The sequence below is a fragment of the Pseudophryne corroboree genome, chromosome 3 (assembly GCF_028390025.1).
Source record: "Pseudophryne corroboree isolate aPseCor3 chromosome 3, aPseCor3.hap2, whole genome shotgun sequence".
NCBI classification, from domain to species: domain Eukaryota; kingdom Metazoa; phylum Chordata; class Amphibia; order Anura; family Myobatrachidae; genus Pseudophryne; species Pseudophryne corroboree.
This window is the reverse complement of record NC_086446.1, coordinates 114,990,316-115,009,719: the sequence shown is the minus strand read 5'-3', so window position 1 is coordinate 115,009,719 and position 19,404 is coordinate 114,990,316. Positions and strand designations below refer to the sequence as shown.

General features: G+C 41.3%; 63 non-coding genes and 23 pseudogenes across 63 annotated transcripts; all 86 read left to right on the top strand.

Moving 5' to 3' along the window:
- Nucleotides 1-64: 64 nt before the first annotated feature.
- On the top strand, nt 65-183 carry LOC134890405 (5S ribosomal RNA; annotated as a pseudogene).
- Nucleotides 184-290: 107 nt separating this feature from the next.
- LOC134892212 (5S ribosomal RNA) lies at nt 291-409 on the top strand. Its single transcript, XR_010171544.1, has one exon. It is a non-coding gene; the product is annotated as a 5S ribosomal RNA (ribosomal RNA).
- Nucleotides 410-516: 107 nt separating this feature from the next.
- LOC135064094 (5S ribosomal RNA) lies at nt 517-635 on the top strand. Its single transcript, XR_010250409.1, has one exon. It is a non-coding gene; the product is annotated as a 5S ribosomal RNA (ribosomal RNA).
- A 107-nt stretch (nt 636-742) lies between these two features.
- On the top strand, nt 743-861 carry LOC134889825 (5S ribosomal RNA; annotated as a pseudogene).
- A 107-nt stretch (nt 862-968) lies between these two features.
- On the top strand, nt 969-1,086 carry LOC134891447 (5S ribosomal RNA; annotated as a pseudogene).
- A 107-nt stretch (nt 1,087-1,193) lies between these two features.
- Nucleotides 1,194-1,312, top strand: LOC134889466 (5S ribosomal RNA; annotated as a pseudogene).
- Nucleotides 1,313-1,418: 106 nt separating this feature from the next.
- On the top strand, nt 1,419-1,537 carry LOC135064145 (5S ribosomal RNA). The gene has a single exon (XR_010250457.1). It is a non-coding gene; the product is annotated as a 5S ribosomal RNA (ribosomal RNA).
- Nucleotides 1,538-1,644: 107 nt separating this feature from the next.
- On the top strand, nt 1,645-1,763 carry LOC134892200 (5S ribosomal RNA). Its single transcript, XR_010171542.1, has one exon. It is a non-coding gene; the product is annotated as a 5S ribosomal RNA (ribosomal RNA).
- Nucleotides 1,764-1,870: 107 nt separating this feature from the next.
- On the top strand, nt 1,871-1,988 carry LOC134889256 (5S ribosomal RNA; annotated as a pseudogene).
- Nucleotides 1,989-2,095: 107 nt separating this feature from the next.
- Nucleotides 2,096-2,214, top strand: LOC134893640 (5S ribosomal RNA; annotated as a pseudogene).
- Nucleotides 2,215-2,321: 107 nt separating this feature from the next.
- LOC134894257 (5S ribosomal RNA) lies at nt 2,322-2,440 on the top strand (annotated as a pseudogene).
- A 107-nt stretch (nt 2,441-2,547) lies between these two features.
- On the top strand, nt 2,548-2,666 carry LOC135063906 (5S ribosomal RNA). Its single transcript, XR_010250226.1, has one exon. It is a non-coding gene; the product is annotated as a 5S ribosomal RNA (ribosomal RNA).
- A 107-nt stretch (nt 2,667-2,773) lies between these two features.
- On the top strand, nt 2,774-2,892 carry LOC135070948 (5S ribosomal RNA). The gene has a single exon (XR_010257094.1). It is a non-coding gene; the product is annotated as a 5S ribosomal RNA (ribosomal RNA).
- A 107-nt stretch (nt 2,893-2,999) lies between these two features.
- LOC134885743 (5S ribosomal RNA) lies at nt 3,000-3,118 on the top strand. The gene has a single exon (XR_010169850.1). It is a non-coding gene; the product is annotated as a 5S ribosomal RNA (ribosomal RNA).
- Nucleotides 3,119-3,225: 107 nt separating this feature from the next.
- LOC135059889 (5S ribosomal RNA) lies at nt 3,226-3,344 on the top strand. The gene has a single exon (XR_010246286.1). It is a non-coding gene; the product is annotated as a 5S ribosomal RNA (ribosomal RNA).
- A 107-nt stretch (nt 3,345-3,451) lies between these two features.
- LOC135059180 (5S ribosomal RNA) lies at nt 3,452-3,570 on the top strand. The gene has a single exon (XR_010245593.1). It is a non-coding gene; the product is annotated as a 5S ribosomal RNA (ribosomal RNA).
- Nucleotides 3,571-3,677: 107 nt separating this feature from the next.
- Nucleotides 3,678-3,795, top strand: LOC134891340 (5S ribosomal RNA; annotated as a pseudogene).
- A 107-nt stretch (nt 3,796-3,902) lies between these two features.
- On the top strand, nt 3,903-4,021 carry LOC135059888 (5S ribosomal RNA). Its single transcript, XR_010246285.1, has one exon. It is a non-coding gene; the product is annotated as a 5S ribosomal RNA (ribosomal RNA).
- A 107-nt stretch (nt 4,022-4,128) lies between these two features.
- LOC135061612 (5S ribosomal RNA) lies at nt 4,129-4,247 on the top strand. The gene has a single exon (XR_010247989.1). It is a non-coding gene; the product is annotated as a 5S ribosomal RNA (ribosomal RNA).
- Nucleotides 4,248-4,354: 107 nt separating this feature from the next.
- Nucleotides 4,355-4,472, top strand: LOC134891187 (5S ribosomal RNA; annotated as a pseudogene).
- Nucleotides 4,473-4,579: 107 nt separating this feature from the next.
- Nucleotides 4,580-4,698, top strand: LOC135059887 (5S ribosomal RNA). The gene has a single exon (XR_010246284.1). It is a non-coding gene; the product is annotated as a 5S ribosomal RNA (ribosomal RNA).
- A 107-nt stretch (nt 4,699-4,805) lies between these two features.
- Nucleotides 4,806-4,923, top strand: LOC135067859 (5S ribosomal RNA). Its single transcript, XR_010254068.1, has one exon. It is a non-coding gene; the product is annotated as a 5S ribosomal RNA (ribosomal RNA).
- A 107-nt stretch (nt 4,924-5,030) lies between these two features.
- Nucleotides 5,031-5,149, top strand: LOC134895718 (5S ribosomal RNA; annotated as a pseudogene).
- Nucleotides 5,150-5,256: 107 nt separating this feature from the next.
- Nucleotides 5,257-5,375, top strand: LOC135059886 (5S ribosomal RNA). The gene has a single exon (XR_010246283.1). It is a non-coding gene; the product is annotated as a 5S ribosomal RNA (ribosomal RNA).
- A 107-nt stretch (nt 5,376-5,482) lies between these two features.
- On the top strand, nt 5,483-5,601 carry LOC135069314 (5S ribosomal RNA). The gene has a single exon (XR_010255497.1). It is a non-coding gene; the product is annotated as a 5S ribosomal RNA (ribosomal RNA).
- A 107-nt stretch (nt 5,602-5,708) lies between these two features.
- Nucleotides 5,709-5,827, top strand: LOC135064775 (5S ribosomal RNA). Its single transcript, XR_010251075.1, has one exon. It is a non-coding gene; the product is annotated as a 5S ribosomal RNA (ribosomal RNA).
- Nucleotides 5,828-5,934: 107 nt separating this feature from the next.
- On the top strand, nt 5,935-6,053 carry LOC134892188 (5S ribosomal RNA). Its single transcript, XR_010171541.1, has one exon. It is a non-coding gene; the product is annotated as a 5S ribosomal RNA (ribosomal RNA).
- A 107-nt stretch (nt 6,054-6,160) lies between these two features.
- Nucleotides 6,161-6,279, top strand: LOC135064590 (5S ribosomal RNA). Its single transcript, XR_010250896.1, has one exon. It is a non-coding gene; the product is annotated as a 5S ribosomal RNA (ribosomal RNA).
- A 107-nt stretch (nt 6,280-6,386) lies between these two features.
- On the top strand, nt 6,387-6,505 carry LOC134892177 (5S ribosomal RNA). Its single transcript, XR_010171540.1, has one exon. It is a non-coding gene; the product is annotated as a 5S ribosomal RNA (ribosomal RNA).
- Nucleotides 6,506-6,612: 107 nt separating this feature from the next.
- On the top strand, nt 6,613-6,730 carry LOC134894025 (5S ribosomal RNA; annotated as a pseudogene).
- A 107-nt stretch (nt 6,731-6,837) lies between these two features.
- On the top strand, nt 6,838-6,956 carry LOC134892166 (5S ribosomal RNA). Its single transcript, XR_010171539.1, has one exon. It is a non-coding gene; the product is annotated as a 5S ribosomal RNA (ribosomal RNA).
- Nucleotides 6,957-7,063: 107 nt separating this feature from the next.
- LOC135060985 (5S ribosomal RNA) lies at nt 7,064-7,182 on the top strand. Its single transcript, XR_010247378.1, has one exon. It is a non-coding gene; the product is annotated as a 5S ribosomal RNA (ribosomal RNA).
- A 107-nt stretch (nt 7,183-7,289) lies between these two features.
- LOC134892155 (5S ribosomal RNA) lies at nt 7,290-7,408 on the top strand. The gene has a single exon (XR_010171538.1). It is a non-coding gene; the product is annotated as a 5S ribosomal RNA (ribosomal RNA).
- Nucleotides 7,409-7,515: 107 nt separating this feature from the next.
- Nucleotides 7,516-7,634, top strand: LOC135059447 (5S ribosomal RNA). Its single transcript, XR_010245849.1, has one exon. It is a non-coding gene; the product is annotated as a 5S ribosomal RNA (ribosomal RNA).
- A 107-nt stretch (nt 7,635-7,741) lies between these two features.
- On the top strand, nt 7,742-7,860 carry LOC135064961 (5S ribosomal RNA). Its single transcript, XR_010251256.1, has one exon. It is a non-coding gene; the product is annotated as a 5S ribosomal RNA (ribosomal RNA).
- A 107-nt stretch (nt 7,861-7,967) lies between these two features.
- On the top strand, nt 7,968-8,086 carry LOC134890317 (5S ribosomal RNA; annotated as a pseudogene).
- A 107-nt stretch (nt 8,087-8,193) lies between these two features.
- LOC135069067 (5S ribosomal RNA) lies at nt 8,194-8,312 on the top strand. Its single transcript, XR_010255258.1, has one exon. It is a non-coding gene; the product is annotated as a 5S ribosomal RNA (ribosomal RNA).
- Nucleotides 8,313-8,419: 107 nt separating this feature from the next.
- LOC135059071 (5S ribosomal RNA) lies at nt 8,420-8,538 on the top strand. Its single transcript, XR_010245489.1, has one exon. It is a non-coding gene; the product is annotated as a 5S ribosomal RNA (ribosomal RNA).
- Nucleotides 8,539-8,645: 107 nt separating this feature from the next.
- LOC135064774 (5S ribosomal RNA) lies at nt 8,646-8,764 on the top strand. The gene has a single exon (XR_010251074.1). It is a non-coding gene; the product is annotated as a 5S ribosomal RNA (ribosomal RNA).
- Nucleotides 8,765-8,871: 107 nt separating this feature from the next.
- On the top strand, nt 8,872-8,990 carry LOC134892143 (5S ribosomal RNA). The gene has a single exon (XR_010171537.1). It is a non-coding gene; the product is annotated as a 5S ribosomal RNA (ribosomal RNA).
- A 107-nt stretch (nt 8,991-9,097) lies between these two features.
- Nucleotides 9,098-9,216, top strand: LOC135064588 (5S ribosomal RNA). The gene has a single exon (XR_010250894.1). It is a non-coding gene; the product is annotated as a 5S ribosomal RNA (ribosomal RNA).
- Nucleotides 9,217-9,323: 107 nt separating this feature from the next.
- Nucleotides 9,324-9,442, top strand: LOC135068060 (5S ribosomal RNA). Its single transcript, XR_010254268.1, has one exon. It is a non-coding gene; the product is annotated as a 5S ribosomal RNA (ribosomal RNA).
- Nucleotides 9,443-9,549: 107 nt separating this feature from the next.
- Nucleotides 9,550-9,668, top strand: LOC135070018 (5S ribosomal RNA). Its single transcript, XR_010256192.1, has one exon. It is a non-coding gene; the product is annotated as a 5S ribosomal RNA (ribosomal RNA).
- Nucleotides 9,669-9,775: 107 nt separating this feature from the next.
- LOC134885318 (5S ribosomal RNA) lies at nt 9,776-9,894 on the top strand. Its single transcript, XR_010169436.1, has one exon. It is a non-coding gene; the product is annotated as a 5S ribosomal RNA (ribosomal RNA).
- Nucleotides 9,895-10,001: 107 nt separating this feature from the next.
- On the top strand, nt 10,002-10,120 carry LOC135070454 (5S ribosomal RNA). Its single transcript, XR_010256620.1, has one exon. It is a non-coding gene; the product is annotated as a 5S ribosomal RNA (ribosomal RNA).
- Nucleotides 10,121-10,227: 107 nt separating this feature from the next.
- Nucleotides 10,228-10,346, top strand: LOC134901773 (5S ribosomal RNA). The gene has a single exon (XR_010175254.1). It is a non-coding gene; the product is annotated as a 5S ribosomal RNA (ribosomal RNA).
- A 107-nt stretch (nt 10,347-10,453) lies between these two features.
- On the top strand, nt 10,454-10,571 carry LOC134889255 (5S ribosomal RNA; annotated as a pseudogene).
- A 107-nt stretch (nt 10,572-10,678) lies between these two features.
- On the top strand, nt 10,679-10,797 carry LOC134892131 (5S ribosomal RNA). The gene has a single exon (XR_010171535.1). It is a non-coding gene; the product is annotated as a 5S ribosomal RNA (ribosomal RNA).
- A 107-nt stretch (nt 10,798-10,904) lies between these two features.
- On the top strand, nt 10,905-11,023 carry LOC135064101 (5S ribosomal RNA). The gene has a single exon (XR_010250416.1). It is a non-coding gene; the product is annotated as a 5S ribosomal RNA (ribosomal RNA).
- A 107-nt stretch (nt 11,024-11,130) lies between these two features.
- Nucleotides 11,131-11,249, top strand: LOC135059885 (5S ribosomal RNA). Its single transcript, XR_010246282.1, has one exon. It is a non-coding gene; the product is annotated as a 5S ribosomal RNA (ribosomal RNA).
- Nucleotides 11,250-11,356: 107 nt separating this feature from the next.
- Nucleotides 11,357-11,475, top strand: LOC134891199 (5S ribosomal RNA; annotated as a pseudogene).
- A 107-nt stretch (nt 11,476-11,582) lies between these two features.
- LOC134892119 (5S ribosomal RNA) lies at nt 11,583-11,701 on the top strand. The gene has a single exon (XR_010171534.1). It is a non-coding gene; the product is annotated as a 5S ribosomal RNA (ribosomal RNA).
- Nucleotides 11,702-11,808: 107 nt separating this feature from the next.
- On the top strand, nt 11,809-11,927 carry LOC134889356 (5S ribosomal RNA; annotated as a pseudogene).
- Nucleotides 11,928-12,033: 106 nt separating this feature from the next.
- LOC134901261 (5S ribosomal RNA) lies at nt 12,034-12,152 on the top strand. Its single transcript, XR_010174752.1, has one exon. It is a non-coding gene; the product is annotated as a 5S ribosomal RNA (ribosomal RNA).
- Nucleotides 12,153-12,259: 107 nt separating this feature from the next.
- On the top strand, nt 12,260-12,378 carry LOC135058618 (5S ribosomal RNA). The gene has a single exon (XR_010245044.1). It is a non-coding gene; the product is annotated as a 5S ribosomal RNA (ribosomal RNA).
- A 107-nt stretch (nt 12,379-12,485) lies between these two features.
- On the top strand, nt 12,486-12,604 carry LOC135059884 (5S ribosomal RNA). The gene has a single exon (XR_010246281.1). It is a non-coding gene; the product is annotated as a 5S ribosomal RNA (ribosomal RNA).
- A 107-nt stretch (nt 12,605-12,711) lies between these two features.
- LOC135065196 (5S ribosomal RNA) lies at nt 12,712-12,830 on the top strand. The gene has a single exon (XR_010251482.1). It is a non-coding gene; the product is annotated as a 5S ribosomal RNA (ribosomal RNA).
- Nucleotides 12,831-12,937: 107 nt separating this feature from the next.
- Nucleotides 12,938-13,056, top strand: LOC134892041 (5S ribosomal RNA; annotated as a pseudogene).
- Nucleotides 13,057-13,163: 107 nt separating this feature from the next.
- On the top strand, nt 13,164-13,282 carry LOC135064587 (5S ribosomal RNA). Its single transcript, XR_010250893.1, has one exon. It is a non-coding gene; the product is annotated as a 5S ribosomal RNA (ribosomal RNA).
- Nucleotides 13,283-13,389: 107 nt separating this feature from the next.
- LOC135069536 (5S ribosomal RNA) lies at nt 13,390-13,508 on the top strand. The gene has a single exon (XR_010255716.1). It is a non-coding gene; the product is annotated as a 5S ribosomal RNA (ribosomal RNA).
- A 107-nt stretch (nt 13,509-13,615) lies between these two features.
- LOC134886121 (5S ribosomal RNA) lies at nt 13,616-13,734 on the top strand. Its single transcript, XR_010170213.1, has one exon. It is a non-coding gene; the product is annotated as a 5S ribosomal RNA (ribosomal RNA).
- A 107-nt stretch (nt 13,735-13,841) lies between these two features.
- Nucleotides 13,842-13,960, top strand: LOC134895155 (5S ribosomal RNA; annotated as a pseudogene).
- Nucleotides 13,961-14,067: 107 nt separating this feature from the next.
- Nucleotides 14,068-14,186, top strand: LOC135069749 (5S ribosomal RNA). Its single transcript, XR_010255933.1, has one exon. It is a non-coding gene; the product is annotated as a 5S ribosomal RNA (ribosomal RNA).
- A 107-nt stretch (nt 14,187-14,293) lies between these two features.
- On the top strand, nt 14,294-14,412 carry LOC134889440 (5S ribosomal RNA; annotated as a pseudogene).
- A 107-nt stretch (nt 14,413-14,519) lies between these two features.
- On the top strand, nt 14,520-14,638 carry LOC134892108 (5S ribosomal RNA). The gene has a single exon (XR_010171533.1). It is a non-coding gene; the product is annotated as a 5S ribosomal RNA (ribosomal RNA).
- Nucleotides 14,639-14,745: 107 nt separating this feature from the next.
- LOC135059557 (5S ribosomal RNA) lies at nt 14,746-14,864 on the top strand. The gene has a single exon (XR_010245959.1). It is a non-coding gene; the product is annotated as a 5S ribosomal RNA (ribosomal RNA).
- Nucleotides 14,865-14,971: 107 nt separating this feature from the next.
- On the top strand, nt 14,972-15,090 carry LOC134889036 (5S ribosomal RNA; annotated as a pseudogene).
- A 107-nt stretch (nt 15,091-15,197) lies between these two features.
- LOC134884930 (5S ribosomal RNA) lies at nt 15,198-15,316 on the top strand. Its single transcript, XR_010169061.1, has one exon. It is a non-coding gene; the product is annotated as a 5S ribosomal RNA (ribosomal RNA).
- A 107-nt stretch (nt 15,317-15,423) lies between these two features.
- Nucleotides 15,424-15,542, top strand: LOC134887309 (5S ribosomal RNA; annotated as a pseudogene).
- A 107-nt stretch (nt 15,543-15,649) lies between these two features.
- On the top strand, nt 15,650-15,768 carry LOC134901432 (5S ribosomal RNA). The gene has a single exon (XR_010174924.1). It is a non-coding gene; the product is annotated as a 5S ribosomal RNA (ribosomal RNA).
- A 107-nt stretch (nt 15,769-15,875) lies between these two features.
- LOC134889020 (5S ribosomal RNA) lies at nt 15,876-15,994 on the top strand (annotated as a pseudogene).
- A 107-nt stretch (nt 15,995-16,101) lies between these two features.
- LOC134892097 (5S ribosomal RNA) lies at nt 16,102-16,220 on the top strand. Its single transcript, XR_010171532.1, has one exon. It is a non-coding gene; the product is annotated as a 5S ribosomal RNA (ribosomal RNA).
- A 107-nt stretch (nt 16,221-16,327) lies between these two features.
- On the top strand, nt 16,328-16,446 carry LOC135063941 (5S ribosomal RNA). The gene has a single exon (XR_010250260.1). It is a non-coding gene; the product is annotated as a 5S ribosomal RNA (ribosomal RNA).
- A 107-nt stretch (nt 16,447-16,553) lies between these two features.
- Nucleotides 16,554-16,672, top strand: LOC135059883 (5S ribosomal RNA). The gene has a single exon (XR_010246280.1). It is a non-coding gene; the product is annotated as a 5S ribosomal RNA (ribosomal RNA).
- Nucleotides 16,673-16,779: 107 nt separating this feature from the next.
- Nucleotides 16,780-16,898, top strand: LOC135065195 (5S ribosomal RNA). The gene has a single exon (XR_010251481.1). It is a non-coding gene; the product is annotated as a 5S ribosomal RNA (ribosomal RNA).
- Nucleotides 16,899-17,005: 107 nt separating this feature from the next.
- Nucleotides 17,006-17,124, top strand: LOC134888466 (5S ribosomal RNA; annotated as a pseudogene).
- Nucleotides 17,125-17,231: 107 nt separating this feature from the next.
- Nucleotides 17,232-17,350, top strand: LOC135064586 (5S ribosomal RNA). The gene has a single exon (XR_010250892.1). It is a non-coding gene; the product is annotated as a 5S ribosomal RNA (ribosomal RNA).
- Nucleotides 17,351-17,457: 107 nt separating this feature from the next.
- LOC135062822 (5S ribosomal RNA) lies at nt 17,458-17,576 on the top strand. Its single transcript, XR_010249164.1, has one exon. It is a non-coding gene; the product is annotated as a 5S ribosomal RNA (ribosomal RNA).
- Nucleotides 17,577-17,683: 107 nt separating this feature from the next.
- On the top strand, nt 17,684-17,802 carry LOC134886120 (5S ribosomal RNA). Its single transcript, XR_010170212.1, has one exon. It is a non-coding gene; the product is annotated as a 5S ribosomal RNA (ribosomal RNA).
- A 106-nt stretch (nt 17,803-17,908) lies between these two features.
- LOC134901260 (5S ribosomal RNA) lies at nt 17,909-18,027 on the top strand. The gene has a single exon (XR_010174751.1). It is a non-coding gene; the product is annotated as a 5S ribosomal RNA (ribosomal RNA).
- A 107-nt stretch (nt 18,028-18,134) lies between these two features.
- On the top strand, nt 18,135-18,253 carry LOC134887142 (5S ribosomal RNA; annotated as a pseudogene).
- A 107-nt stretch (nt 18,254-18,360) lies between these two features.
- Nucleotides 18,361-18,479, top strand: LOC135069748 (5S ribosomal RNA). The gene has a single exon (XR_010255932.1). It is a non-coding gene; the product is annotated as a 5S ribosomal RNA (ribosomal RNA).
- Nucleotides 18,480-18,586: 107 nt separating this feature from the next.
- LOC135067953 (5S ribosomal RNA) lies at nt 18,587-18,705 on the top strand. Its single transcript, XR_010254160.1, has one exon. It is a non-coding gene; the product is annotated as a 5S ribosomal RNA (ribosomal RNA).
- A 107-nt stretch (nt 18,706-18,812) lies between these two features.
- LOC134892085 (5S ribosomal RNA) lies at nt 18,813-18,931 on the top strand. The gene has a single exon (XR_010171530.1). It is a non-coding gene; the product is annotated as a 5S ribosomal RNA (ribosomal RNA).
- Nucleotides 18,932-19,038: 107 nt separating this feature from the next.
- LOC134892073 (5S ribosomal RNA) lies at nt 19,039-19,157 on the top strand. Its single transcript, XR_010171529.1, has one exon. It is a non-coding gene; the product is annotated as a 5S ribosomal RNA (ribosomal RNA).
- Nucleotides 19,158-19,264: 107 nt separating this feature from the next.
- Nucleotides 19,265-19,383, top strand: LOC134892062 (5S ribosomal RNA). Its single transcript, XR_010171528.1, has one exon. It is a non-coding gene; the product is annotated as a 5S ribosomal RNA (ribosomal RNA).
- Nucleotides 19,384-19,404: the final 21 nt, after the last annotated feature.

Genomic DNA, 19,404 nt, shown 5'->3' with positions numbered 1-19,404 from the left:
AAACGTATTCATTTATGAACCAGTAGTTAGAAGTAGAAAAGTTCTAACAGAAACCAGTAAGTTCATCTACAGCAACACCACACTGGATACGCCCAATCTCATCTGATCTTGGAAGCTATGCAGTGTTGGGCCTGGTTAGTACTTGGATGGGAGACCACCTGGGAATACAAGGTGCTGTACATATTTTTATATTGCCAACACCGTTCTGTTGATGCATTCCATTTTCAAAAGTATTCATTTATGAACCAGTAGTTAGAAGTAGAAAAGTTCTAACAGAAACCACAAAGCTAATCTACAGCCACACCACACTGGATACGCCCAATCTCATCTGATCTTGGAAGCTAAGCAGTGTTGGGCCTGGTTAGTACTTGGATGGGAGACCACCTGGGAATACAAGGTGCTGTAGATATTTTTATACTACCAACACCGTTCTGTTGATGCATTCCATTTTCAAACGTATTCATTTATGAACCAGTAGTTAGAAGTAGAAAAGTTCTAACAGAAACCACAAAGCTCATCTACAGCCACACCACACTGGTTACGCCCAATCTCATCTGATCTTGGAAGCTAAGCAGTGTTGGGCCTGGTTAGTACTTGGATGGGAGACCACCTGGGAATAAAAGGTGCTGTAGATATTTTTATACTGCCAACACCGTTCTGTTGATGCATTCCATTTTCAAACGTATTCATTTATGAACCAGTAGTTAGAAGTAGAAAAGTTCTAACAGAAACCACAAAGCTCATCTACAGCCACACCACACTGGATATGCACAATCTCATCTGATCTTGGAAGCTAAGCAGTGTTGGGCCTGGTTAGTACTTGGATGGGAGACCACCTGGGAATACAAGGTTCTGTAGATAATTTTATACTGCCAACACCGTTCTGTTGATGCATTCCATTTTCAAACGTATTCATTTATGAACAAGTAGTTAGAAGTAGAAAAGTTCTAACAGAAACCACAAAGCTCATCTACAGCCACACCACACTGGATATGCCCAATCTCATCTGATCTTGGAAGCTAAGCAGTGTTGGGCCTGGTTAGTACTTGGATGGGAGACCACCTGGAATACAAGGAGCTGTAGATATTTTTATACTACCAACACCGTTCTGTTGATGCATTCCATTTTCAAACGTATTCATTTATGAACCAGTAGTTAGAAGTAGAAAAGTTCTAACAGAAACCAGTAAGTACATCTACAGCAACACCACACTGGATACCCCCAATCTCATCTGATCTTGGAAGCTAAGCAGTGTTGGCCCTGGTTAGTACTTGGATGGGAGACCACCTGGGAATAAAAGGTGCTGTAGATATTTTTGTACTGCCACACCGTTCTGTTGATGCATTCAATTTTCAAATGTATTCATTTATGAACCAGTAGTTAGAAGTAGAAAAGTTCAAACAGAAACCACAAAGCTCATCTACAGCCACACCACACTGGATACGCCCAATCTCATCTGACCTTGGAAGCTAAGCAGAGTTGGGCCTGGTTAGTACTTGGATGGGAGACCACCTGGGAATACAAGGTGCTGTAGATATTTTTATACTGCCAACACCGTTCTGTTGATGCATTCCATTTTCAAACGTGTTCATTTATGAACCAGTAGTTAGAAGTAGAAAAGTTCTAACAGAAACCATAAAGCTCATCTACAGCCACACCACACTGGATACGCCCAATCTCATCTGATCTTGGAAGCTAAGCAGTGTTGGGCCTGGTTAGTACTTGGATGGGAGACCACCTGGGAATACAAGGTGCTGTAGATATTTTTATACTACCAACACCGTTCTGTTGATGCATTCCATTTTCAAACGTATTCGTTTATGAACCAGTAGTTAGAAGTAGAAAAGTTTTAACAGAAACCATAAAGCTCATCTACAGCCACACCACACTGGATACGCCCAATCTCATCTGATCTTGGAAGCTAAGCAGTGTTGGGCCTGGTTAGTACTTGGATGGGAGACCACCTGGAATACAAGGAGCTGTAGATATTTTTATACTACCAACACCGTTCTGTTGATGCATTCCATTTTCAAACGTATTCATTTATGAACCAGTATTTAGAAGTAGAAAAGTTCTAACAGAAACCAGTAAGTTCATCTACAGCAACACCACACTGGATACGCCCAATCTCATCTGATCTTGGAAGCTATGCAGTGTTGGGCCTGGTTAGTACTTGGATGGGAGACCACCTGGGAATACAAGGTGCTATACATATTTTTATATTGCCAACACCGTTCTGTTGATGCATTCCATTTTCAAAAGTATTCATTTATGAACCAGTAGTTAGAAGTAGAAAAGTTCTAACAGAAACCACAAAGCTAATCTACAGCCACACCACACTGGATACGCCCAATATCATCTGATCTTGGAAGCTAAGCAGTGTTTGGCCTGGTTAGTAGTTGGATGGGAGACCACCTGGGAGTACAAGGTGCTGTAGATATTTTTATACTACCAACACCGTTCTGTTGATGCATTCCATTTTCAAACGTATTCATTTAAGAACCAGTAGTTAGAAGTAGAAAAGTTCTAACAGAAACCACAAAGCTCATCTACAGCCACACCACACTGGATACGCCCAATCTCATCTGATCTTGGAAGCTAAGCGGTGTTGGGCCTGGTTAGTACTTGGATGGGAGACCACCTGGGAATAAAAGGTGCTGTAGATATTTTTATACTGCCAACACCGTTCTGTTGATGCATTCCATTTTCAAACGTATTCATTTATGAACCAGTAGTTAGAAGTAGAAAAGTTCTAACAGAAACCACAAAGCTCTTCTACAGCCACACCACACTGGACATGCCCAATCTCATCTGATCTTGGAAGCTAAGCAGTGTTGGGCCTGGTTAGTACTTGGATGGGAGACCACCTGGGAATAAAAGGTGCTGTAGATATTTTTATACTGCCAACACCGTTCTGTTGATGCATTCCATTTTCAAACGTATTCATTTATGAACCAGTAGTTAGAAGTAGAAAAGTTCTAACAGAAACCACAAAGCTCTTCTACAGCCACACCACACTGGATACGCCCAATCTCATCTGATCTTGGAAGCTAAGCAGTGTTGGGTCTGGTTAGTACTTGGATGGGAGACCACCTGGGAATACAAGGAGCTGTAGATATTTTTATACTACCAACACCGTTCTGTTGATGCATTCCATTTTCAAACGTATTCATTTATGAACCAGTAGTTAGAAGTAGAAAAGTTCTAACAGAAACCAGTAAGTTCATCTACAGCAACACCACACTGGATACGCCCAATCTCATCTGATCTTGGAAGCTAAGCAGTGTTGGGCCTGGTTAGTACTTGGATGGGAGACCACCTGGGAATACAAGGTGCTGTAGATATTTTTATACTGCCAACACCGTTCTGTTGATGCATTCCATTTTCAAACGTATTCATTTATGAACCAGTAGTTAGAAGTAGAAAAGTTCTAACAGAAACCACAAAGCTCATCTACAGCCACACCACACTGGATACGCCCAATCTCATCTGATCTTGGAAGCTAAGCAGTGTTGGGCCTGGTTAGTACTTGGATGGGAGACCACCTGGGAATACAAGGTGCTGTAGTTATTTTTATACTACCAACACCGTTCTGTTGATGCATTCCATTTTCAAACATATTCGTTTATGAACCAGTAGTTAGAAGTAGAAAAGTTCTAACAGAAACCATAAAGCTCATCTACAGCCACACCACACTGGATACGCCCAATCTCATCTGATCTTGGAAGCTAAGCAGTGTTGGGCCTAGTTAGTACTTGAATGGGAGACCACCTGGAATACAAGGAGCTGTAGATATTTTTATACTACCAACACCGTTCTGTTGATGCATTCCATTTTCAAACGTATTCATTTATGAACCAGTAGTTAGAAGTAGAAAAGTTCCAACAGAAACCAGTAAGTTCATCTACAGCAACACCACACTGGATACGCCCAATCTCATCTGATCTTGGAAGCTAAGCAGTGTTGGGCCTGGTTAGTACTTGGATGGGAGACCACCTGGGAATACAAGGTGCTGTAGATATTTTTATACTGCCAACACCGTTCTGTTGATGCATTCAATTTTCAAATGTATTCATTTATGAACCAGTAGTTAGAAGTAGAAAAGTTCAAACAGAAACCACAAAGCTCATCTACAGCCACACCACACTGGATACGCCCAATCTCATCTGATCTTGAAAGCTAAGCAGTGTTGGGCCTGGTTAGTACTTGGATGGGAGACCACCTGGGAATACAAGGTGCTGTAGATATTTTTATACTACCAACACCGTTCTGTTGATGCATTCCATTTTCAAATGTATTCGTTTATGAACCAGTAGTTAGAAGTAGAAAAGTTCTAACAGAAACCGTAAAGCTCATCTGCAGCCACACCACACTGGATACGCCCAATCTCATCTGATCTTGGAAGCTAAGCAGTGTTGGGCCTGGTTAGTACTTGGATGGGAGACCACCTGGAATACAAGGAGCTGTAGATATTTTTATACTACCAACACCGTTCTGTTGATGCATTCCATTTTCAAACGTATTCATTTATGAACCAGTAGTTAGAAGTAGAAAAGTTCTAACAGAAACCAGTAAGTTCATCTACAGCAACACCACACTGGATACGCCCAATCTCATCTGATCTTGGAAGCTAAGCAGTGTTGGGCCTGGTTAGTACTTGGATGGGAGACCACCTGGGAATACAAGGTGCTGTAGATATTTTTATACTGCCAACACCGTTCTGTTGATGCATTCCATTTTCAAACGTATTCATTTATGAACCAGTAGTTAGAAGTAGAAAAGTTCTAACAGAAACCACAAAGCTCATCTACAGCCACACCACACTGGATACGCCCAATCTCATCTGATCTTGGAAGCTAAGCAGTGTTGGGCCTGGTTAGTACTTGATGGGAGACCACCTGGGAATACAAGGTGCTGTAGATATTTTTATACTGCCAACACTGTTCTGTTGATGCATTCCATTTTCAAACGTATTCATTTATGAACCAGTAGTTAGAAGTAGAAAAGTTCAAACAGAAACTACAAAGCTCATCTACAGCCACACCACACTGAATACGCCCACTCTAATCTGGTCTTGGAAGCTAAGCAGTGTTGGGCCTGGTTAGTATTTGGATGGGAGACCACCTGGAAATACAATGTGCTGTAGATATTTTTATACTGCCAACACCGTTCTGTTGATGCATTCCATTTTAAATCGTATTCATTTATGAACCAGTAGTTAGAAGTAAAAAAGTTCTAACAGAAACCAGAAAATTCATCTACAGCAACACCACACTGGATACGCCCAATCTCATCTGATCTTGGAAGCTAAGCAGTGTTGGGCCTGGTTAGTACTTGGATGGGAGACCACCTGGGAATACAAGGTGCTGTAGATATTTTTATACTGCCAACACCGTTCTGTTGATGCATTCCATTTTCAAACGTATTCATTTATGAACCAGTAGTTAGAAGTAGAAAAGTTCTAACAGAAACCGCAAAGCTCATCTACAGCCACACCACACTGGATATGCCCAATCTCATCTGATCTTAGAAGCTAAGCAGTGTTGGGCCTGGTTAGTACTTGGATGGGAGACCACCTGGGAATACAAGGTGCTGTAGATATTTTTATACTACCAACACCGTTCTGTTGATGCATTCCATTTTTAAACGTATTCGTTTATGAACCAGTAGTTAGAAGTAGAAAAGTTCTAACAGAAACCATAAAGCTCATCTACAGCCACACCACACTGGATACGCCCAATCTCATCTGATCTTAGAAGCTAAGCAGTGTTGGGCCTGGTTAGTACTTGGATGGGAGACCACCTGGGAATACAAGGTGCTGTAGATATTTTTATACTGCCAACACCGTTCTGTTGATGCATTCCATTTTCAAACGTATTCATTTATGAACCAGTAGTTAGAAGTAGAAAAGTTCTAACAGAAACCACAAAGCTCATCTACAGCCACACCACACTGGATACGCCCAATCTCATCTGATCTTGGAAGCTAAGCAGTGTTGGGCCTGGTTAGTACTTGGATGGGAGACCACCTGGGAATACAAGGTGCTGTAGATATTTTTATACTGCCAACACCGTTCTGTTGATGCATTCCATTTTCAAACGTATTCATTTATGAACCAGTAGTTAGAAGTAGAAAAGTTCTAACAGAAACCAGAAAATTCATCTACAGCAACACCACACTGGATATGCCCAATCTCATCTGATCTTGGAAGCTAAGCAGTGTTGGGCCTGGTTAGTACTTGGATGGGAGACCACCTGGGAATACAAGGTGCTGTAGATATTTTTATACTGCCAACACCGTTCTGTTGATGCATTCCATTTTCAAACGTATTCATTTATGAACCAGTAGTTAGAAGTAGAAAAGTTCTAACAGAAATCACAAAGCTCATCTACAGCCACACCACACTGGATACGCCCAATCTCATCTGATCTTGGAAGCTAAGCAGTGTTGGGCCTGGTTAGTACTTGGATGGGAGACCACCTGGGAATACAAGGTGCTGTAGATATTTTTATACTACCAACACCGTTCTGTTGATGCATTACATTTTCAAACGTATTCGTTTATGAACCAGTAGTTAGAAGTAGAAAAGTTCTAACAGAAACCATAAAGCTCATCTACAGCCACACCACACTGGATACGCCCAATCTCATCTGATCTTGGAAGCTAAGCAGTGTTGTGCCTGGTTAGTACTTGGATGGGAGACCACCTGGAATACAAGGAGCTGTAGATATTTTTATACTGCCAACACCGTTCTGTTGATGCATTCCATTTTCAAACGTATTCATTTCTGAACCAGTAGTTAGAAGTAGAAAAGTTCTAACAGAAACCATAAAGCTCATCTACAGCCACACCACACTGGATACGCCCAATCTCATCTGATCTTGGAAGCTAAGCAGTGTTGGGCCTGGTTAGTACTTGGATGGGAGACCACCTGGGAATACAAGGTGCTGTAGATAATTTTATACTGCCAACACCGTTCTGTTGATGCATTCCATTTTAAAACTTATTCATTTATGAACCAGTAGTTAGAAGTAGAAAAGTTCTAACAGAAACCACAAAGTTCATCTACAGCCACACCACACTGGATACGCCCAATCTCATCTGATCTTGGAAGCTAAGCAGTGTTGGGCCTGGTTAGTACTTGTATGGGAGACCACCTGGGAATACAAGGTGCTGTAGATATTTTTATCCTGCCAACACCGTTCTGTTGATGCATTCCATTTTCAAACGTATTCATTTATGAACCAGTAGTTAGAAGTAGAAAAGTTCTAACAGAAACAACAAAGCTCATCTACAGCCACACCACACTGGATACGCCCAATCTCATCTGATCTTGGAAGCTAAGCAGTGTTGGGCCTGGTTAGTACTTGGATGGGAGACCACCTGGGAATACAAGGTGCTGTAGATATTTTTATACTGCCAACACCGTTCTGTTGATGCATTCCATTTTCAAACGTATTCATTTATGAACCAGTAGTTAGAAGTAGAAAAGTTCTAACAGAAACCACAAAGCTCATCTACAGCCACACCACACTGGGTACGCCCAATCTCATCTGATCTTGGAAGCTAAGCAGTGTTGGGCCTGGTTAGTACTTGGATGGGAGACCACCTGGGAATACAAGGTGCTGTAGATATTTTTATACTGCCAACACCGTTCTGTTGATGCATTCCATTTTCAAACGTATTCATTTATGAACCAGTAGTTAGAAGTAGAAAAGTTCTAACAGAAACCACAAAGCTCATCTACAGCCACACCACACTGGATACGCCCAATCTCATCTGATCTTGGAAGCTAAGCAGTGTTGGGCCTGGTTAGTACTTGGATGGGAGACCACCTGGGAATACAAGGTGATGTAGATATTTTTATCCTGCCAACACCGTTCTGTTGATGCATTCCATTTTCAAACGTATTCATTTATGAACCAGTAGTTAGAAGTAGAAAAGTTCTAACAGAAACCACAAAGCTCATCTACAGCCACACCACACTGGATACGCCCAATCTAATCTGATCTTGGAAGCTAAGCAGTGTTGGGCCTGGTTAGTATTTGGATGGGAGACCACCTGGAAATACAATGTGCTGTAGATATTTTTATACTGCCAACACCGTTCTGTTGATGCATTCAATTTTAAATCGTATTCATTTATGAACCAGTAGTTAGAAGTAAAAAAGTTCTAACAGAAACCAGAAAATTCATGTACAGCAACACCACACTGGATACGCCCAATCTCATCTGATCTTGGAAGCTAAGCAGTGTTGGGCCTGGTTAGTACTTGGATGGGAGACCACCTGGGAATACAAGGTGCTGTAGATATTTTTATACTGCCAACACCGTTCTGTTGATGCATTCCATTTTCAAACGTATTCATTTATGAACCAGTAGTTAGAAGTAGAAAAGTTCTAACAGAAACCGCAAAGCTCATCTACAGCCACACCACACTGGATATGCCCAATCTCATCTGATCTTGGAAGCTAAGCAGTGTTGGGCCTGGTTAGTACTTGGATGGGAGACCACCTGGGAATACAAGGTGCTGTAGATATTTTTATACTACCAACACCGTTCTGTTGATGCATTCCATTTTTAAACGTATTCGTTTATGAACCAGTAGTTAGAAGTAGAAAAGTTCTAACAGAAACCATAAAGCTCATCTACAGCCACACCACACTGGATACGCCCAATCTCATCTGATCTTAGAAGCTAAGCAGTGTTGGGCCTGGTTAGTACTTGGATGGGAGACCACCTGGGAATACAAGGTGCTGTAGATATTTTTATACTGCCAACACCGTTCTGTTGATGCATTCCATTTTCAAACGTATTCATTTATGAACCAGTAGTTAGAAGTAGAAAAGTTCTAACAGAAACCACAAAGCTCATCTACAGCCACACCACACTGGATACGCCCAATCTCATCTGATCTTGGAAGCTAAGCAGTGTTGGGCCTGGTTAGTACTTGGATGGGAGACCACCTGGGAATACAAGGTGCTGTAGATATTTTTATACTGCCAACACCGTTCTGTTGATGCATTCCATTTTCAAACGTATTCATTTATGAACCAGTAGTTAGAAGTAGAAAAGTTCTAACAGAAACCAGAAAATTCATCTACAGCAACACCACACTGGATATGCCCAATCTCATCTGATCTTGGAAGCTAAGCAGTGTTGGGCCTGGTTAGTACTTGGATGGGAGACCACCTGGGAATACAAGGTGCTGTAGATATTTTTATACTACCAACACCGTTCTGTTGATGCATTCCATTTTCAAACGTATTCATTTATGAACCAGTAGTTAGAAGTAGAAAAGTTCTAACAGAAACCACAAAGCACATCTACAGCCACACCACACTGGATACGCCCAATCTCATCTGATCTTGGAAGCTAAGCAGTGTTGGGCCTGGTTAATATTTGGATGGGAGACCACCTGGAAATACAAGGTGCTGTAGATATTTTTATACTGCCAACACCGTTCTGTTGATGCATTCCATTTTCAAACGTATTCATTTATGAACCAGTAGTTAGAAGTAGAAAAGTTCTAACAGAAACCACAAAACTCATCTACAGCCACACCACACTGGATACGCCCAATCTCATCTGATCTTGGAAGCTAAGCAGAGTTGGGCCTGGTTAGTACTTGGATGGGAGACCACCTGGGAATACAAGGTGCTGCAGATATTTTTATACTGCCAACACCGTTCTGTTGATGCATTCCATTTTCAAACGTATTCATTTATGAACCAGTAGTTAGAAGTAGAAAAGTTCTAACAGAAACCACAAAGCTCATCTACAGCCACACCACACTGGATACGCCCAATCTCATCTGATCTTGGAAGCTAAGCAGTGTTGGGCCTGGTTAGTACTTGGAAGAGAGACCACCTGGGAATACAAGGTGCTGTAGATATTTTTATCCTGCCAACACCGTTCTGTTGATGCATTCCATTTTCAAACGTATTCATTTATGAACCAGCAGTTAGAAGTAGAAAAGTTCTAACAGAAACCACAAAGCTCACCAACAGCCACACCACACTGGATACGCCCAATCTCATCTGATCTTGGAAGCTAAGCAGTGTTGGGCCTGGTTAGTATTTGGATGGGAGACCACCTGGAAATACAAGGTGCTGTAGATATTTTTATACTGCCAACACCGTTCTGTTGATGCATTCCATTTTAAAACGTATTCATTTATGAACCAGTAGTTAGTAGTAGAAAAGTTCTAACAGAAACCAGAAAATTCATCTACAGCAACACCACACTGGATGCGCCCAATCTCATCTGATCTTGGAAGCTAAGCAGTGTTGGGCCTGGTTAGTACTTGGATGGGAGACCACCTGGGAATACAAGGTGCTGTAGATATTTTTATACTGCCAACACCGTTCTGTTGATGCATTCCATTTTCAAACGTATTCATTTATGAACCAGTAGTTAGAAGTAGAAAAGTTCTAACAGAAACCATAAAGCTCATCTACAGCCACACCACACTGGATACGCCCAATCTCATCTGATCTTGGAAGCTAAGCAGTGTTGGGCCTGGTTAGTACTTGGATGGGAGACCACCTGGAATACAAGGAGCTGTAGATATTTTTATACTACCAACACCGTTCTGTTGATGCATTCCATTTTCAAACGTATTCATTTATGAACCAGTAGTTAGAAGTAGAAAAGTTCTAACAGAAACCACAAAGCTCATCTACAGCCACACCACACTGGATACGCCCAATCTCATCTGATCTTGGAAGCTAAGCAGTGTTGGGCCTGGTTAGTACTTGGATGGGAGACCACCTGGGAATACAAGGTGCTGTAGATATTTTTATACTGCCAACACCGTTCTGTTGATGCATTCCATTTTCAAACGTATTCATTTATGAACCAGTAGTTAGAAGTAGAAAAGTTCTAACAGAAACCACAAAGCTCATCTACAGCCACACTACACTGGATACGCCCAATCTCATCAGATCTTGGAAGCTAAGCAGTGTTGGGCCTGGTTAGTATTTGGATGGGAGACCACCTGGAAATACAAGGTGCTGTAGATATTTTTATACTGCCAACACCGTTCTGTTGATGCATTCCATTTTAAAACGTATTCATTTATGAACCAGTAGTTAGAAGTAGAAAAGTTCTAACAGAAACCAGAAAATTCATCTACAGCAACACCACACTGGATACGCCCAATCTCATCTGATCTTGGAAGCTAAGCAGTGTTGGGCCTGGTTAGTACTTGGATGGGAGACCACCTGGGAATACAAGGTGCTGTAGATATTTTTATACTGCCAACACCGTTCTGTTGATGCATTCCATTTTCATACGTATTCATTTATGAACCAGTAGTTAGAAGTAGAAAAGTTCTAACAGAAACCACAAAGCTCATCTACAGCAACACAACACTGGATACGCCCAATCTCATCTGATCTTGGAAGCTAAGCAGTGTTGGGCATGGTTAGTACTTGGATGGGAGACCACCTGGGAATACAAGGTGCTGTAGATATTTTTATACTACCAACACCGTTCTGTTGATGCATTCCATTTTTAAACGTATTCGTTTATGAACCAGTAGTTAGAAGTAGAAAAGTTCTAACAGAAACCATAAAGCTCATCTACAGCCACACCACACTGGATACGCCCAATCTCATCTGATCTTGGAAGCTAAGCAGTGTTGGGCCTGGTTAGTACTTGGATGGGAGACCACCTGGGAATACAAGGTGCTGTAGATAATTTTATACTGCCAACACCGTTCTGTTGATGCATTCCATTTTAAAACGTATTCATTTATGAACCAGTAGTTAGAAGTAGAAAAGTTCTAACAGAAACCACAAAGTTCATCTACAGCCACACCACACTTGATACGCCCAATCTCATCTGATTTTGGAATCTAAGCAGTGTTGGGCCTGGTTAGTACTTGGATGGGAGACCACCTGGGAATACAAGGTGCTGTAGATATTTTTATACTGCCAACACCGTTCTGTTGATGCATTCCATTTCAAACGTATTCATTTATGAACCAGTAGTTAGAAGTAGAAAAGTTCCAACAGAAACCACAAAGCTCATCTACAGCCACACCACACTGGATACGCCCAATCTCATCTGATCTTGGAAGCTAAGCAGTGTTGGGCCTGGTTAGTACTTTGATGGGAGACCACCTGGGAATACAAGGTGCTGTAGATATTTTTATACTGCCAACACCGTTCTGTTGATGCTTTCCATTTTCAAACGTATTCATTTATGAACCAGTAGTTAGAAGTAGAAAAGTTCTAACAGAAACCACAAAGCTCATCTACAGCCACACCACACTGGATACGCCCAATCTCATCTGATCTTGGAAGCTAAGCAGTGTTGGGCCTGGTTAGTATTTGGATGGGAGACCACCTGGAAATACAAGGTGCTGTAGATATTTTTATACTGCCAACACCGTTCTGTTGATGCATTCCATTTTAAAACGTATTCATTTATGAACCAGTAGTTAGAAGTAGAAAAGTTCTAACAGAAACCAGAAAATTCATCTACAGCAACACCACACTGGATACGCCCAATCTCATCTGATCTTGGAAGCTAAGCAGTGTTGGGCCTGGTTAGTACTTGGATGGGAGACCACCTGGGAATACAAGGTGCTGTAGATATTTTTATACTGCCAACACCGTTTTGTTGATGCATTCCATTTTCAAACGTATTCATTTATGAACCAGTAGTTAGAAGTAGAAAAGTTCTAACAGAAACCACAAAGCTCATCTACAGCCACACCACACTGGATACGCCCAATCTCATCTGATCTTGGAAGCTAAGCAGTGTTGGGCATGGTTAGTACTTGGATGGGAGACCACCTGGGAATACAAGGTGCTGTAGATATTTTTATACTACCAACACCGTTCTGTTGATGCATTCCATTTTTAAACGTATTCGTTTATGAACCAGTAATTAGAAGTAGAAAAGTTCTAACAGTAACCACAAAGTTCATCTACAGCCACACCACACTGGATACGCCCAATCTCATCTGATTTTGGAAGCTAAGCATTGTTGGGCCTGGCTAGTATTTGGATGGGAGACCACCTCGAAATACAAGGTGCTGTAGATATTTTTATACTGCCAACACCGTTCTGTTGATGCATTCCATTTTAAAACGTATTCATTTATGAACCAGTAGTTAGAAGTAGAAAAGTTCTAACAGAAACCAGAAAATTCATCTACAGCAACACCACACTGGATATGCCCAATCTCATCTGATCTTGGAAGCTAAGCAGTGTTGGGCCTGGTTAGTACTTGGATGGGAGACCACCTGGGAATACAAGGTGCTGTAGATATTTTTATACTACCAACACCGTTCTGTTGATGCATTCCATTTTTAAACGTATTTGTTTATGAACCAGTAGTTAGAAGTAGAAAAGTTCTAACAGAAACCACAAAGTTCATCTACAGCCACACCACACTGGATACGCCCAATCTCATCTGATTTTGGAAGCTAAGCAGTGTTGGGCCTGGTTAGTACTTGGATGGGAGACTACCTGGGAATACAAGGTGCTGTAGATAATTTTATACTGGCAACACCGTTCTGTTGATGCATTCCATTTTAAAACGTATTCATTTATGAACCAGTAGTTAGAAGTAGAAAAGTTCTAACAGAAACCACAAAGTTCATCTACAGCCACACCACACTGGATACGCCCAATCTCATCTAATTTTGGAAGCTAAGCAGTGTTGGGCCTGGTTAGTACTTGGATGGGAGACCACCTGGGAATACAAGGTGCTGTAGATATTTTTATACTGCCAACACCGTTCTGTTGATGCATTCAATTTTCAAATGTATTCATTTATGAACCAGTATTTAGAAGTAGAAAAGTTCTAACAGAAACCACAAAGCTCATCTACAGCCTCACTACACTGGATATGCCCAATATCATCTGATCTTGGAAGCTAAGCAGTGTTGGGCCTGGTTAGTACTTGGATGGGAGACCACCTGGGAATACAAGGTGCTGAAGATATTTTTATCCTGCCAACAACGTTCTGTTGATGCATTCCATTTTCAAACGTATTCATTTATGAACCAGTAGTTAGAAGTAGAAAAGTTCTAACAGAAACCACAAAGCTTATCTACAGCCACACCACACTGGATACGCCCAATCTAATCTGATCTTGGAAGCTAAGCAGTGTTGGGCCTGGTTAGTATTTGGATGGGAGACCACCTGGAAATACAAGGTGCTGTAGATATTTTTATACTGCCAACACCGTTCTGTTGATGCATTCCATTTTAAAACGTATTCATTTATGAACCAGTAGTTAGAAGTAGAAAAGTTCTAACAGAAACCAGAAAATTCATCTACAGCAACACCACACTGGATACGCCCAATCTCATCTGATTTTGGAAGCTATGCAGTGTTGGGCCTGGTTAGTACTTGGATGGGAGACCACCTGGGAATACAAGGTGCTGTAGATATTTTTATACTGCCAACACCGTTCTGTTGATGCATTCCATTTTCAAACGTATTCATTTATGAACCAGTAGTTAGAAGTAGAAAAGTTCTAACAGAAACCACAAAGCTCATCTACAGCCACACCACACTGGATACGCCCAATCTCATCTGATCTTGGAAGCTAAGCAGTGTTGGGCCTGGTTAGTACTTGGATGGGAGACCACCTGGGAATACAAGGTGCTGTAGATATTTTTATACTACCAACACCGTTCTGTTGATGCATTCCATTTTTAAACGTATTCGTTTATGAACCAGTAGTTAGAAGTAGAAAAGTTCTAACAGAAACCATAAAGCTCATCTACAGCCACACCACACTGGATACGCCCAATCTCATCTGATCTTGGAAGCTAAGCAGTGTTGGGCCTGGTTAGTACTTGGATGGGAGACCACCTGGGAAGACAAGGTGCTGTAGATATTTTTATACTGCCAACACCGTTCTGTTGATGCATTCCATTTTCAAATGTATTCATTTATGAACCAGTAGTTAGAAGTAGAAAAGTTCAAAAAGAAACCACAAAGCTCATCTACAACCACACCACTCTGGATACGCTCAATCTCATCTGATCTTGGAAGCTAAGCAGTGTTGGGCCTGGTTAGTACTTGGATGGGAGACCACCTGGGAATACAAGGTGCTGTAGAAATTTTTATACTGCCAACACCGTTCTGTTGATGCATTCCATTTTAAAACGTATTCATTTATGAACCAGTAGTTAGAAGTAGAAAAGTTCTAACAGAAACTAGAAAATTCATCTACAGCAACACCACACTGGATACGCCCAATCTCATCTGATCTTGGAAGCTAAGCAGTGTTGTGCCTGGTTAGTACTTGGATGGGAGACCACCTGGGAATACAAGGTGCTGTAGATATTTTTATACTGCCAACACCGTTCTGTTGATGCATTCCATTTTCAAATGTATTCATTTATGAACCAGTAGTTAGAAGTAGAAAAGTTCTAACAGAAATCACAAAGCTCATCTACAGCCACACCACACTGGATACGCCCAATCTCATCTGATCTTGGATGCTAAGCAGTGTTGGGACTGGTTAGTACTTGGATGGGAGACCACCTGGGAATACAAGGTGCTGTAGATAATTTTATACTGCAAACACCGTTCTGTTGATGCATTCCATTTTAAAACGTATTAATTTATGAACCAGTAGTTAGAAGTAGAAAAGTTCTAACAGAAACCACAAAGTTCATCTACAGCCACACCACACTGGATACGCCCAATCTCATTTGATCTTGGAAGCTAAGCAGTGTTGGGCCTGGTTAGTACTTGGATGGGAGACCACCTGGGAATACAAGGTGCTGTAGATATTTTTATACTGCCAACACCATTCTGTTGATGCATTCCATTTTCAAACGTATTCATTTATGAACCAGTAGTTAGAAGTAGAAAAGTTCTAACAGAAACCACAAAGCTCATCTACAGCCACACCACACTGGATACGTCCAATCTCATCTGATCTTTGAAGCTAAGCAGTGTTGGGCCTGGTTAGTACTTGGATGGGAGACCACCTAGGAATACAAGGTGCTGTAGATATTTTTATACTGCCAACACCGTTCTGTTGATGCATTCCATTTTCAAACGTATTCATTTATGAACCAGTAGTTAGAAGTAGAAAAGTTCTAACAGAAACCACAAAGCTCATCTACAGCCACACCACACTGGATACGCCCAATCTCATCTGATCTTGGAAGCTAAGCAGTGTTGGGCCTGGTTAGTACTTGGATGGGAGACCACCTGGGAATACAAGGTGCTGTAGATATTTTTATACTGCCAACACCGTTCTGTTGATGCATTCCATTTTCAAACGTATTCATTTATGAACCAGTAGTTAGAAGTAGAAAAGTTCTAACAGAAACCAGAAAATTCATCTACAGCAACACCACACTGGATACGCCCAATCTCATCTGATCTTGGAAGCTAAGCAGTGTTGGGCCTGGTTAGTATTTGGATGGGAGACCACCTGGAAATACAAGGTGCTGTAGATATTTTTATACTGCCAACACCGTTCTGTTGATGCATTCCATTTTAAAACGTATTCATTTATGAACCAGTAGTTAGAAGTAGAAAAGTTCTAACAGAAACCAGAAAATTCATCTACAGCAACACCACACTGGATACGCCCAATCTCATCTGATCTTGGAAGCTAAGCAGTGTTGGGCCTGGTTAGTACTTGGATGGGAGACCACCTGGGAATACAAGGTGCTGTAGATATTTTTATACTGCCAACACCGTTTTGTTGATGCATTCCATTTTCAAACGTATTCATTTATGAACCAGTAGTTAGAAGTAGAAAAGTTCTAACAGAAACCACAAAGCTCATCTACAGCCACACCACACTGGATACGCCCAATCTCATCTGATCTTGGAAGCTAAGCAGTGTTGGGCATGGTTAGTACTTGGATGGGAGACCACCTGGGAATACAAGGTGCTGTAGATATTTTTATACTACCAACACCGTTCTGTTGATGCATTCCATTTTTAAACGTATTCGTTTATGAACCAGTAATTAGAAGTAGAAAAGTTCTAACAGAAACCACAAAGTTCATCTACAGCCACACCACACTGGATACGCCCAATCTCATCTGATTTTGGAAGCTAAGCATTGTTGGGCCTGGCTAGTATTTGGATGGGAGACCACCTGGAAATACAAGGTGCTGTAGATATTTTTATACTGCCAACACCGTTCTGTTGATGCATTCCATTTTAAAACGTATTCATTTATGAACCAGTAGTTAGAAGTAGAAAAGTTCTAACAGAAACCAGAAAATTCATCTACAGCAACACCACACTGGATATGCCCAATCTCATCTGATCTTGGAAGCTAAGCAGTGTTGGGCCTGGTTAGTACTTGGATGGGAGACCACCTGGGAATACAAGGTGCTGTAGATATTTTTATACTACCAACACCGTTCTGTTGATGCATTCCATTTTTAAACGTATTTGTTTATGAACCAGTAGTTAGAAGTAGAAAAGTTCTAACAGAAACCACAAAGTTCATCTACAGCCACACCACACTGGATACGCCCAATCTCATCTGATTTTGGAAGCTAAGCAGTGTTGGGCCTGGTTAGTACTTGGATGGGAGACCACCTGGGAATACAAGGTGCTGTAGATAATTTTATACTGGCAACACCGTTCTGTTGATGCATTCCATTTTAAAACGTATTCATTTATGAACCAGTAGTTAGAAGTAGAAAAGTTCTAACAGAAACCACAAAGTTCATCTACAGCCACACCACACTGGATACGCCCAATCTCATCTAATTTTGGAAGCTAAGCAGTGTTGGGCCTGGTTAGTACTTGGATGGGAGACCACCTGGGAATACAAGGTGCTGTAGATATTTTTATACTGCCAACACCGTTCTGTTGATGCATTCCATTTCAAACGTATTCATTTATGAACCAGTAGTTAGAAGTAGAAAAGTTCTAACAGAAACCACAAAGCTCATCTACAGCCACACCACACTGGATACGCCCAATCTCATCTGATCTTGGAAGCTAAGCAGTGTTGGGCCTGGTTAGTACTTTGATGGGAGACCACCTGGGAATACAAGGTGCTGTAGATATTTTTATACTGCCAACACCGTTCTGTTGATGCATTCAATTTTCAAATGTATTCATTTATGAACCAGTATTTAGAAGTAGAAAAGTTCTAACAGAAACCACAAAGCTCATCTACAGCCACACTACACTGGATATGCCCAATCTCATCTGATCTTGGAAGCTAAGCAGTGTTGGGCCTGGTTAGTACTTGGATGGGAGACCACCTGGGAATACAAGGTGCTGAAGATATTTTTATCCTGCCAACAACGTTCTGTTGATGCATTCCATTTTCAAACGTATTCATTTATGAACCAGTAGTTAGAAGTAGAAAAGTTCTAACAGAAACCACAAAGCTTATCTACAGCCACACCACACTGGATACGCCCAATCTAATCTGATCTTGGAAGCTAAGCAGTGTTGGGCCTGGTTAGTATTTGGATGGGAGACCACCTGGAAATACAAGGTGCTGTAGATATTTTTATACTGCCAACACCGTTCTGTTGATGCATTCCATTTTAAAACGTATTCATTTATGAACCAGTAGTTAGAAGTAGAAAAGTTCTAACAGAAACCAGAAAATTCATCTACAGCAACACCACACTGGATACGCCCAATCTCATCTGATTTTGGAAGCTAAGCAGTGTTGGGCCTGGTTAGTACTTGGATGGGAGACCACCTGGGAATACAAGGTGCTGTAGATATTTTTATACTGCCAACACCGTTCTGTTGATGCATTCCATTTTCAAACGTATTCATTTATGAACAAGTAGTTAGAAGTAGAAAAGTTCTAACAGAAACCACAATGCTCATCTACAGCCACACCACACTGGATACGCCCAATCTCATCTGATCTTGGAAGCTAAGCAGTGTTGGGCCTGGTTAGTACTTGGATGGGAGACCACCTGGGAATACAAGGTGCTGTAGATATTTTTATACTACCAACACCGTTCTGTTGATGCATTCCATTTTTAAACGTATTCGTTTATGAACCAGTAGTTAGAAGTAGAAAAGTTCTAACAGAAACCATAAAGCTCATCTACAGCCACACCACACTGGATACGCCCAATCTCATCTGATCTTGGAAGCTAAGCAGTGTTGGGCCTGGTTAGTACTTGGATGGGAGACCACCTGGGAATACAAGGTGCTGTAGATATTTTTATACTGCCAACACCGTTCTGTTGATGCATTCCATTTTCAAATGTATTCATTTATGAACCAGTAGTTAGAAGTAGAAAAGTTCAAAAAGAAACCACAAAGCTCATCTACAGCCACACCACACTGGATACGCCCAATCTCATCTGATCTTGGAAGCTAAGCAGTGTTGGGCCTGGTTAGTACTTGGATGGGAGACCACCTGGGAATACAAGGTGCTGTAGATATTTTTATACTGCCAACACCGT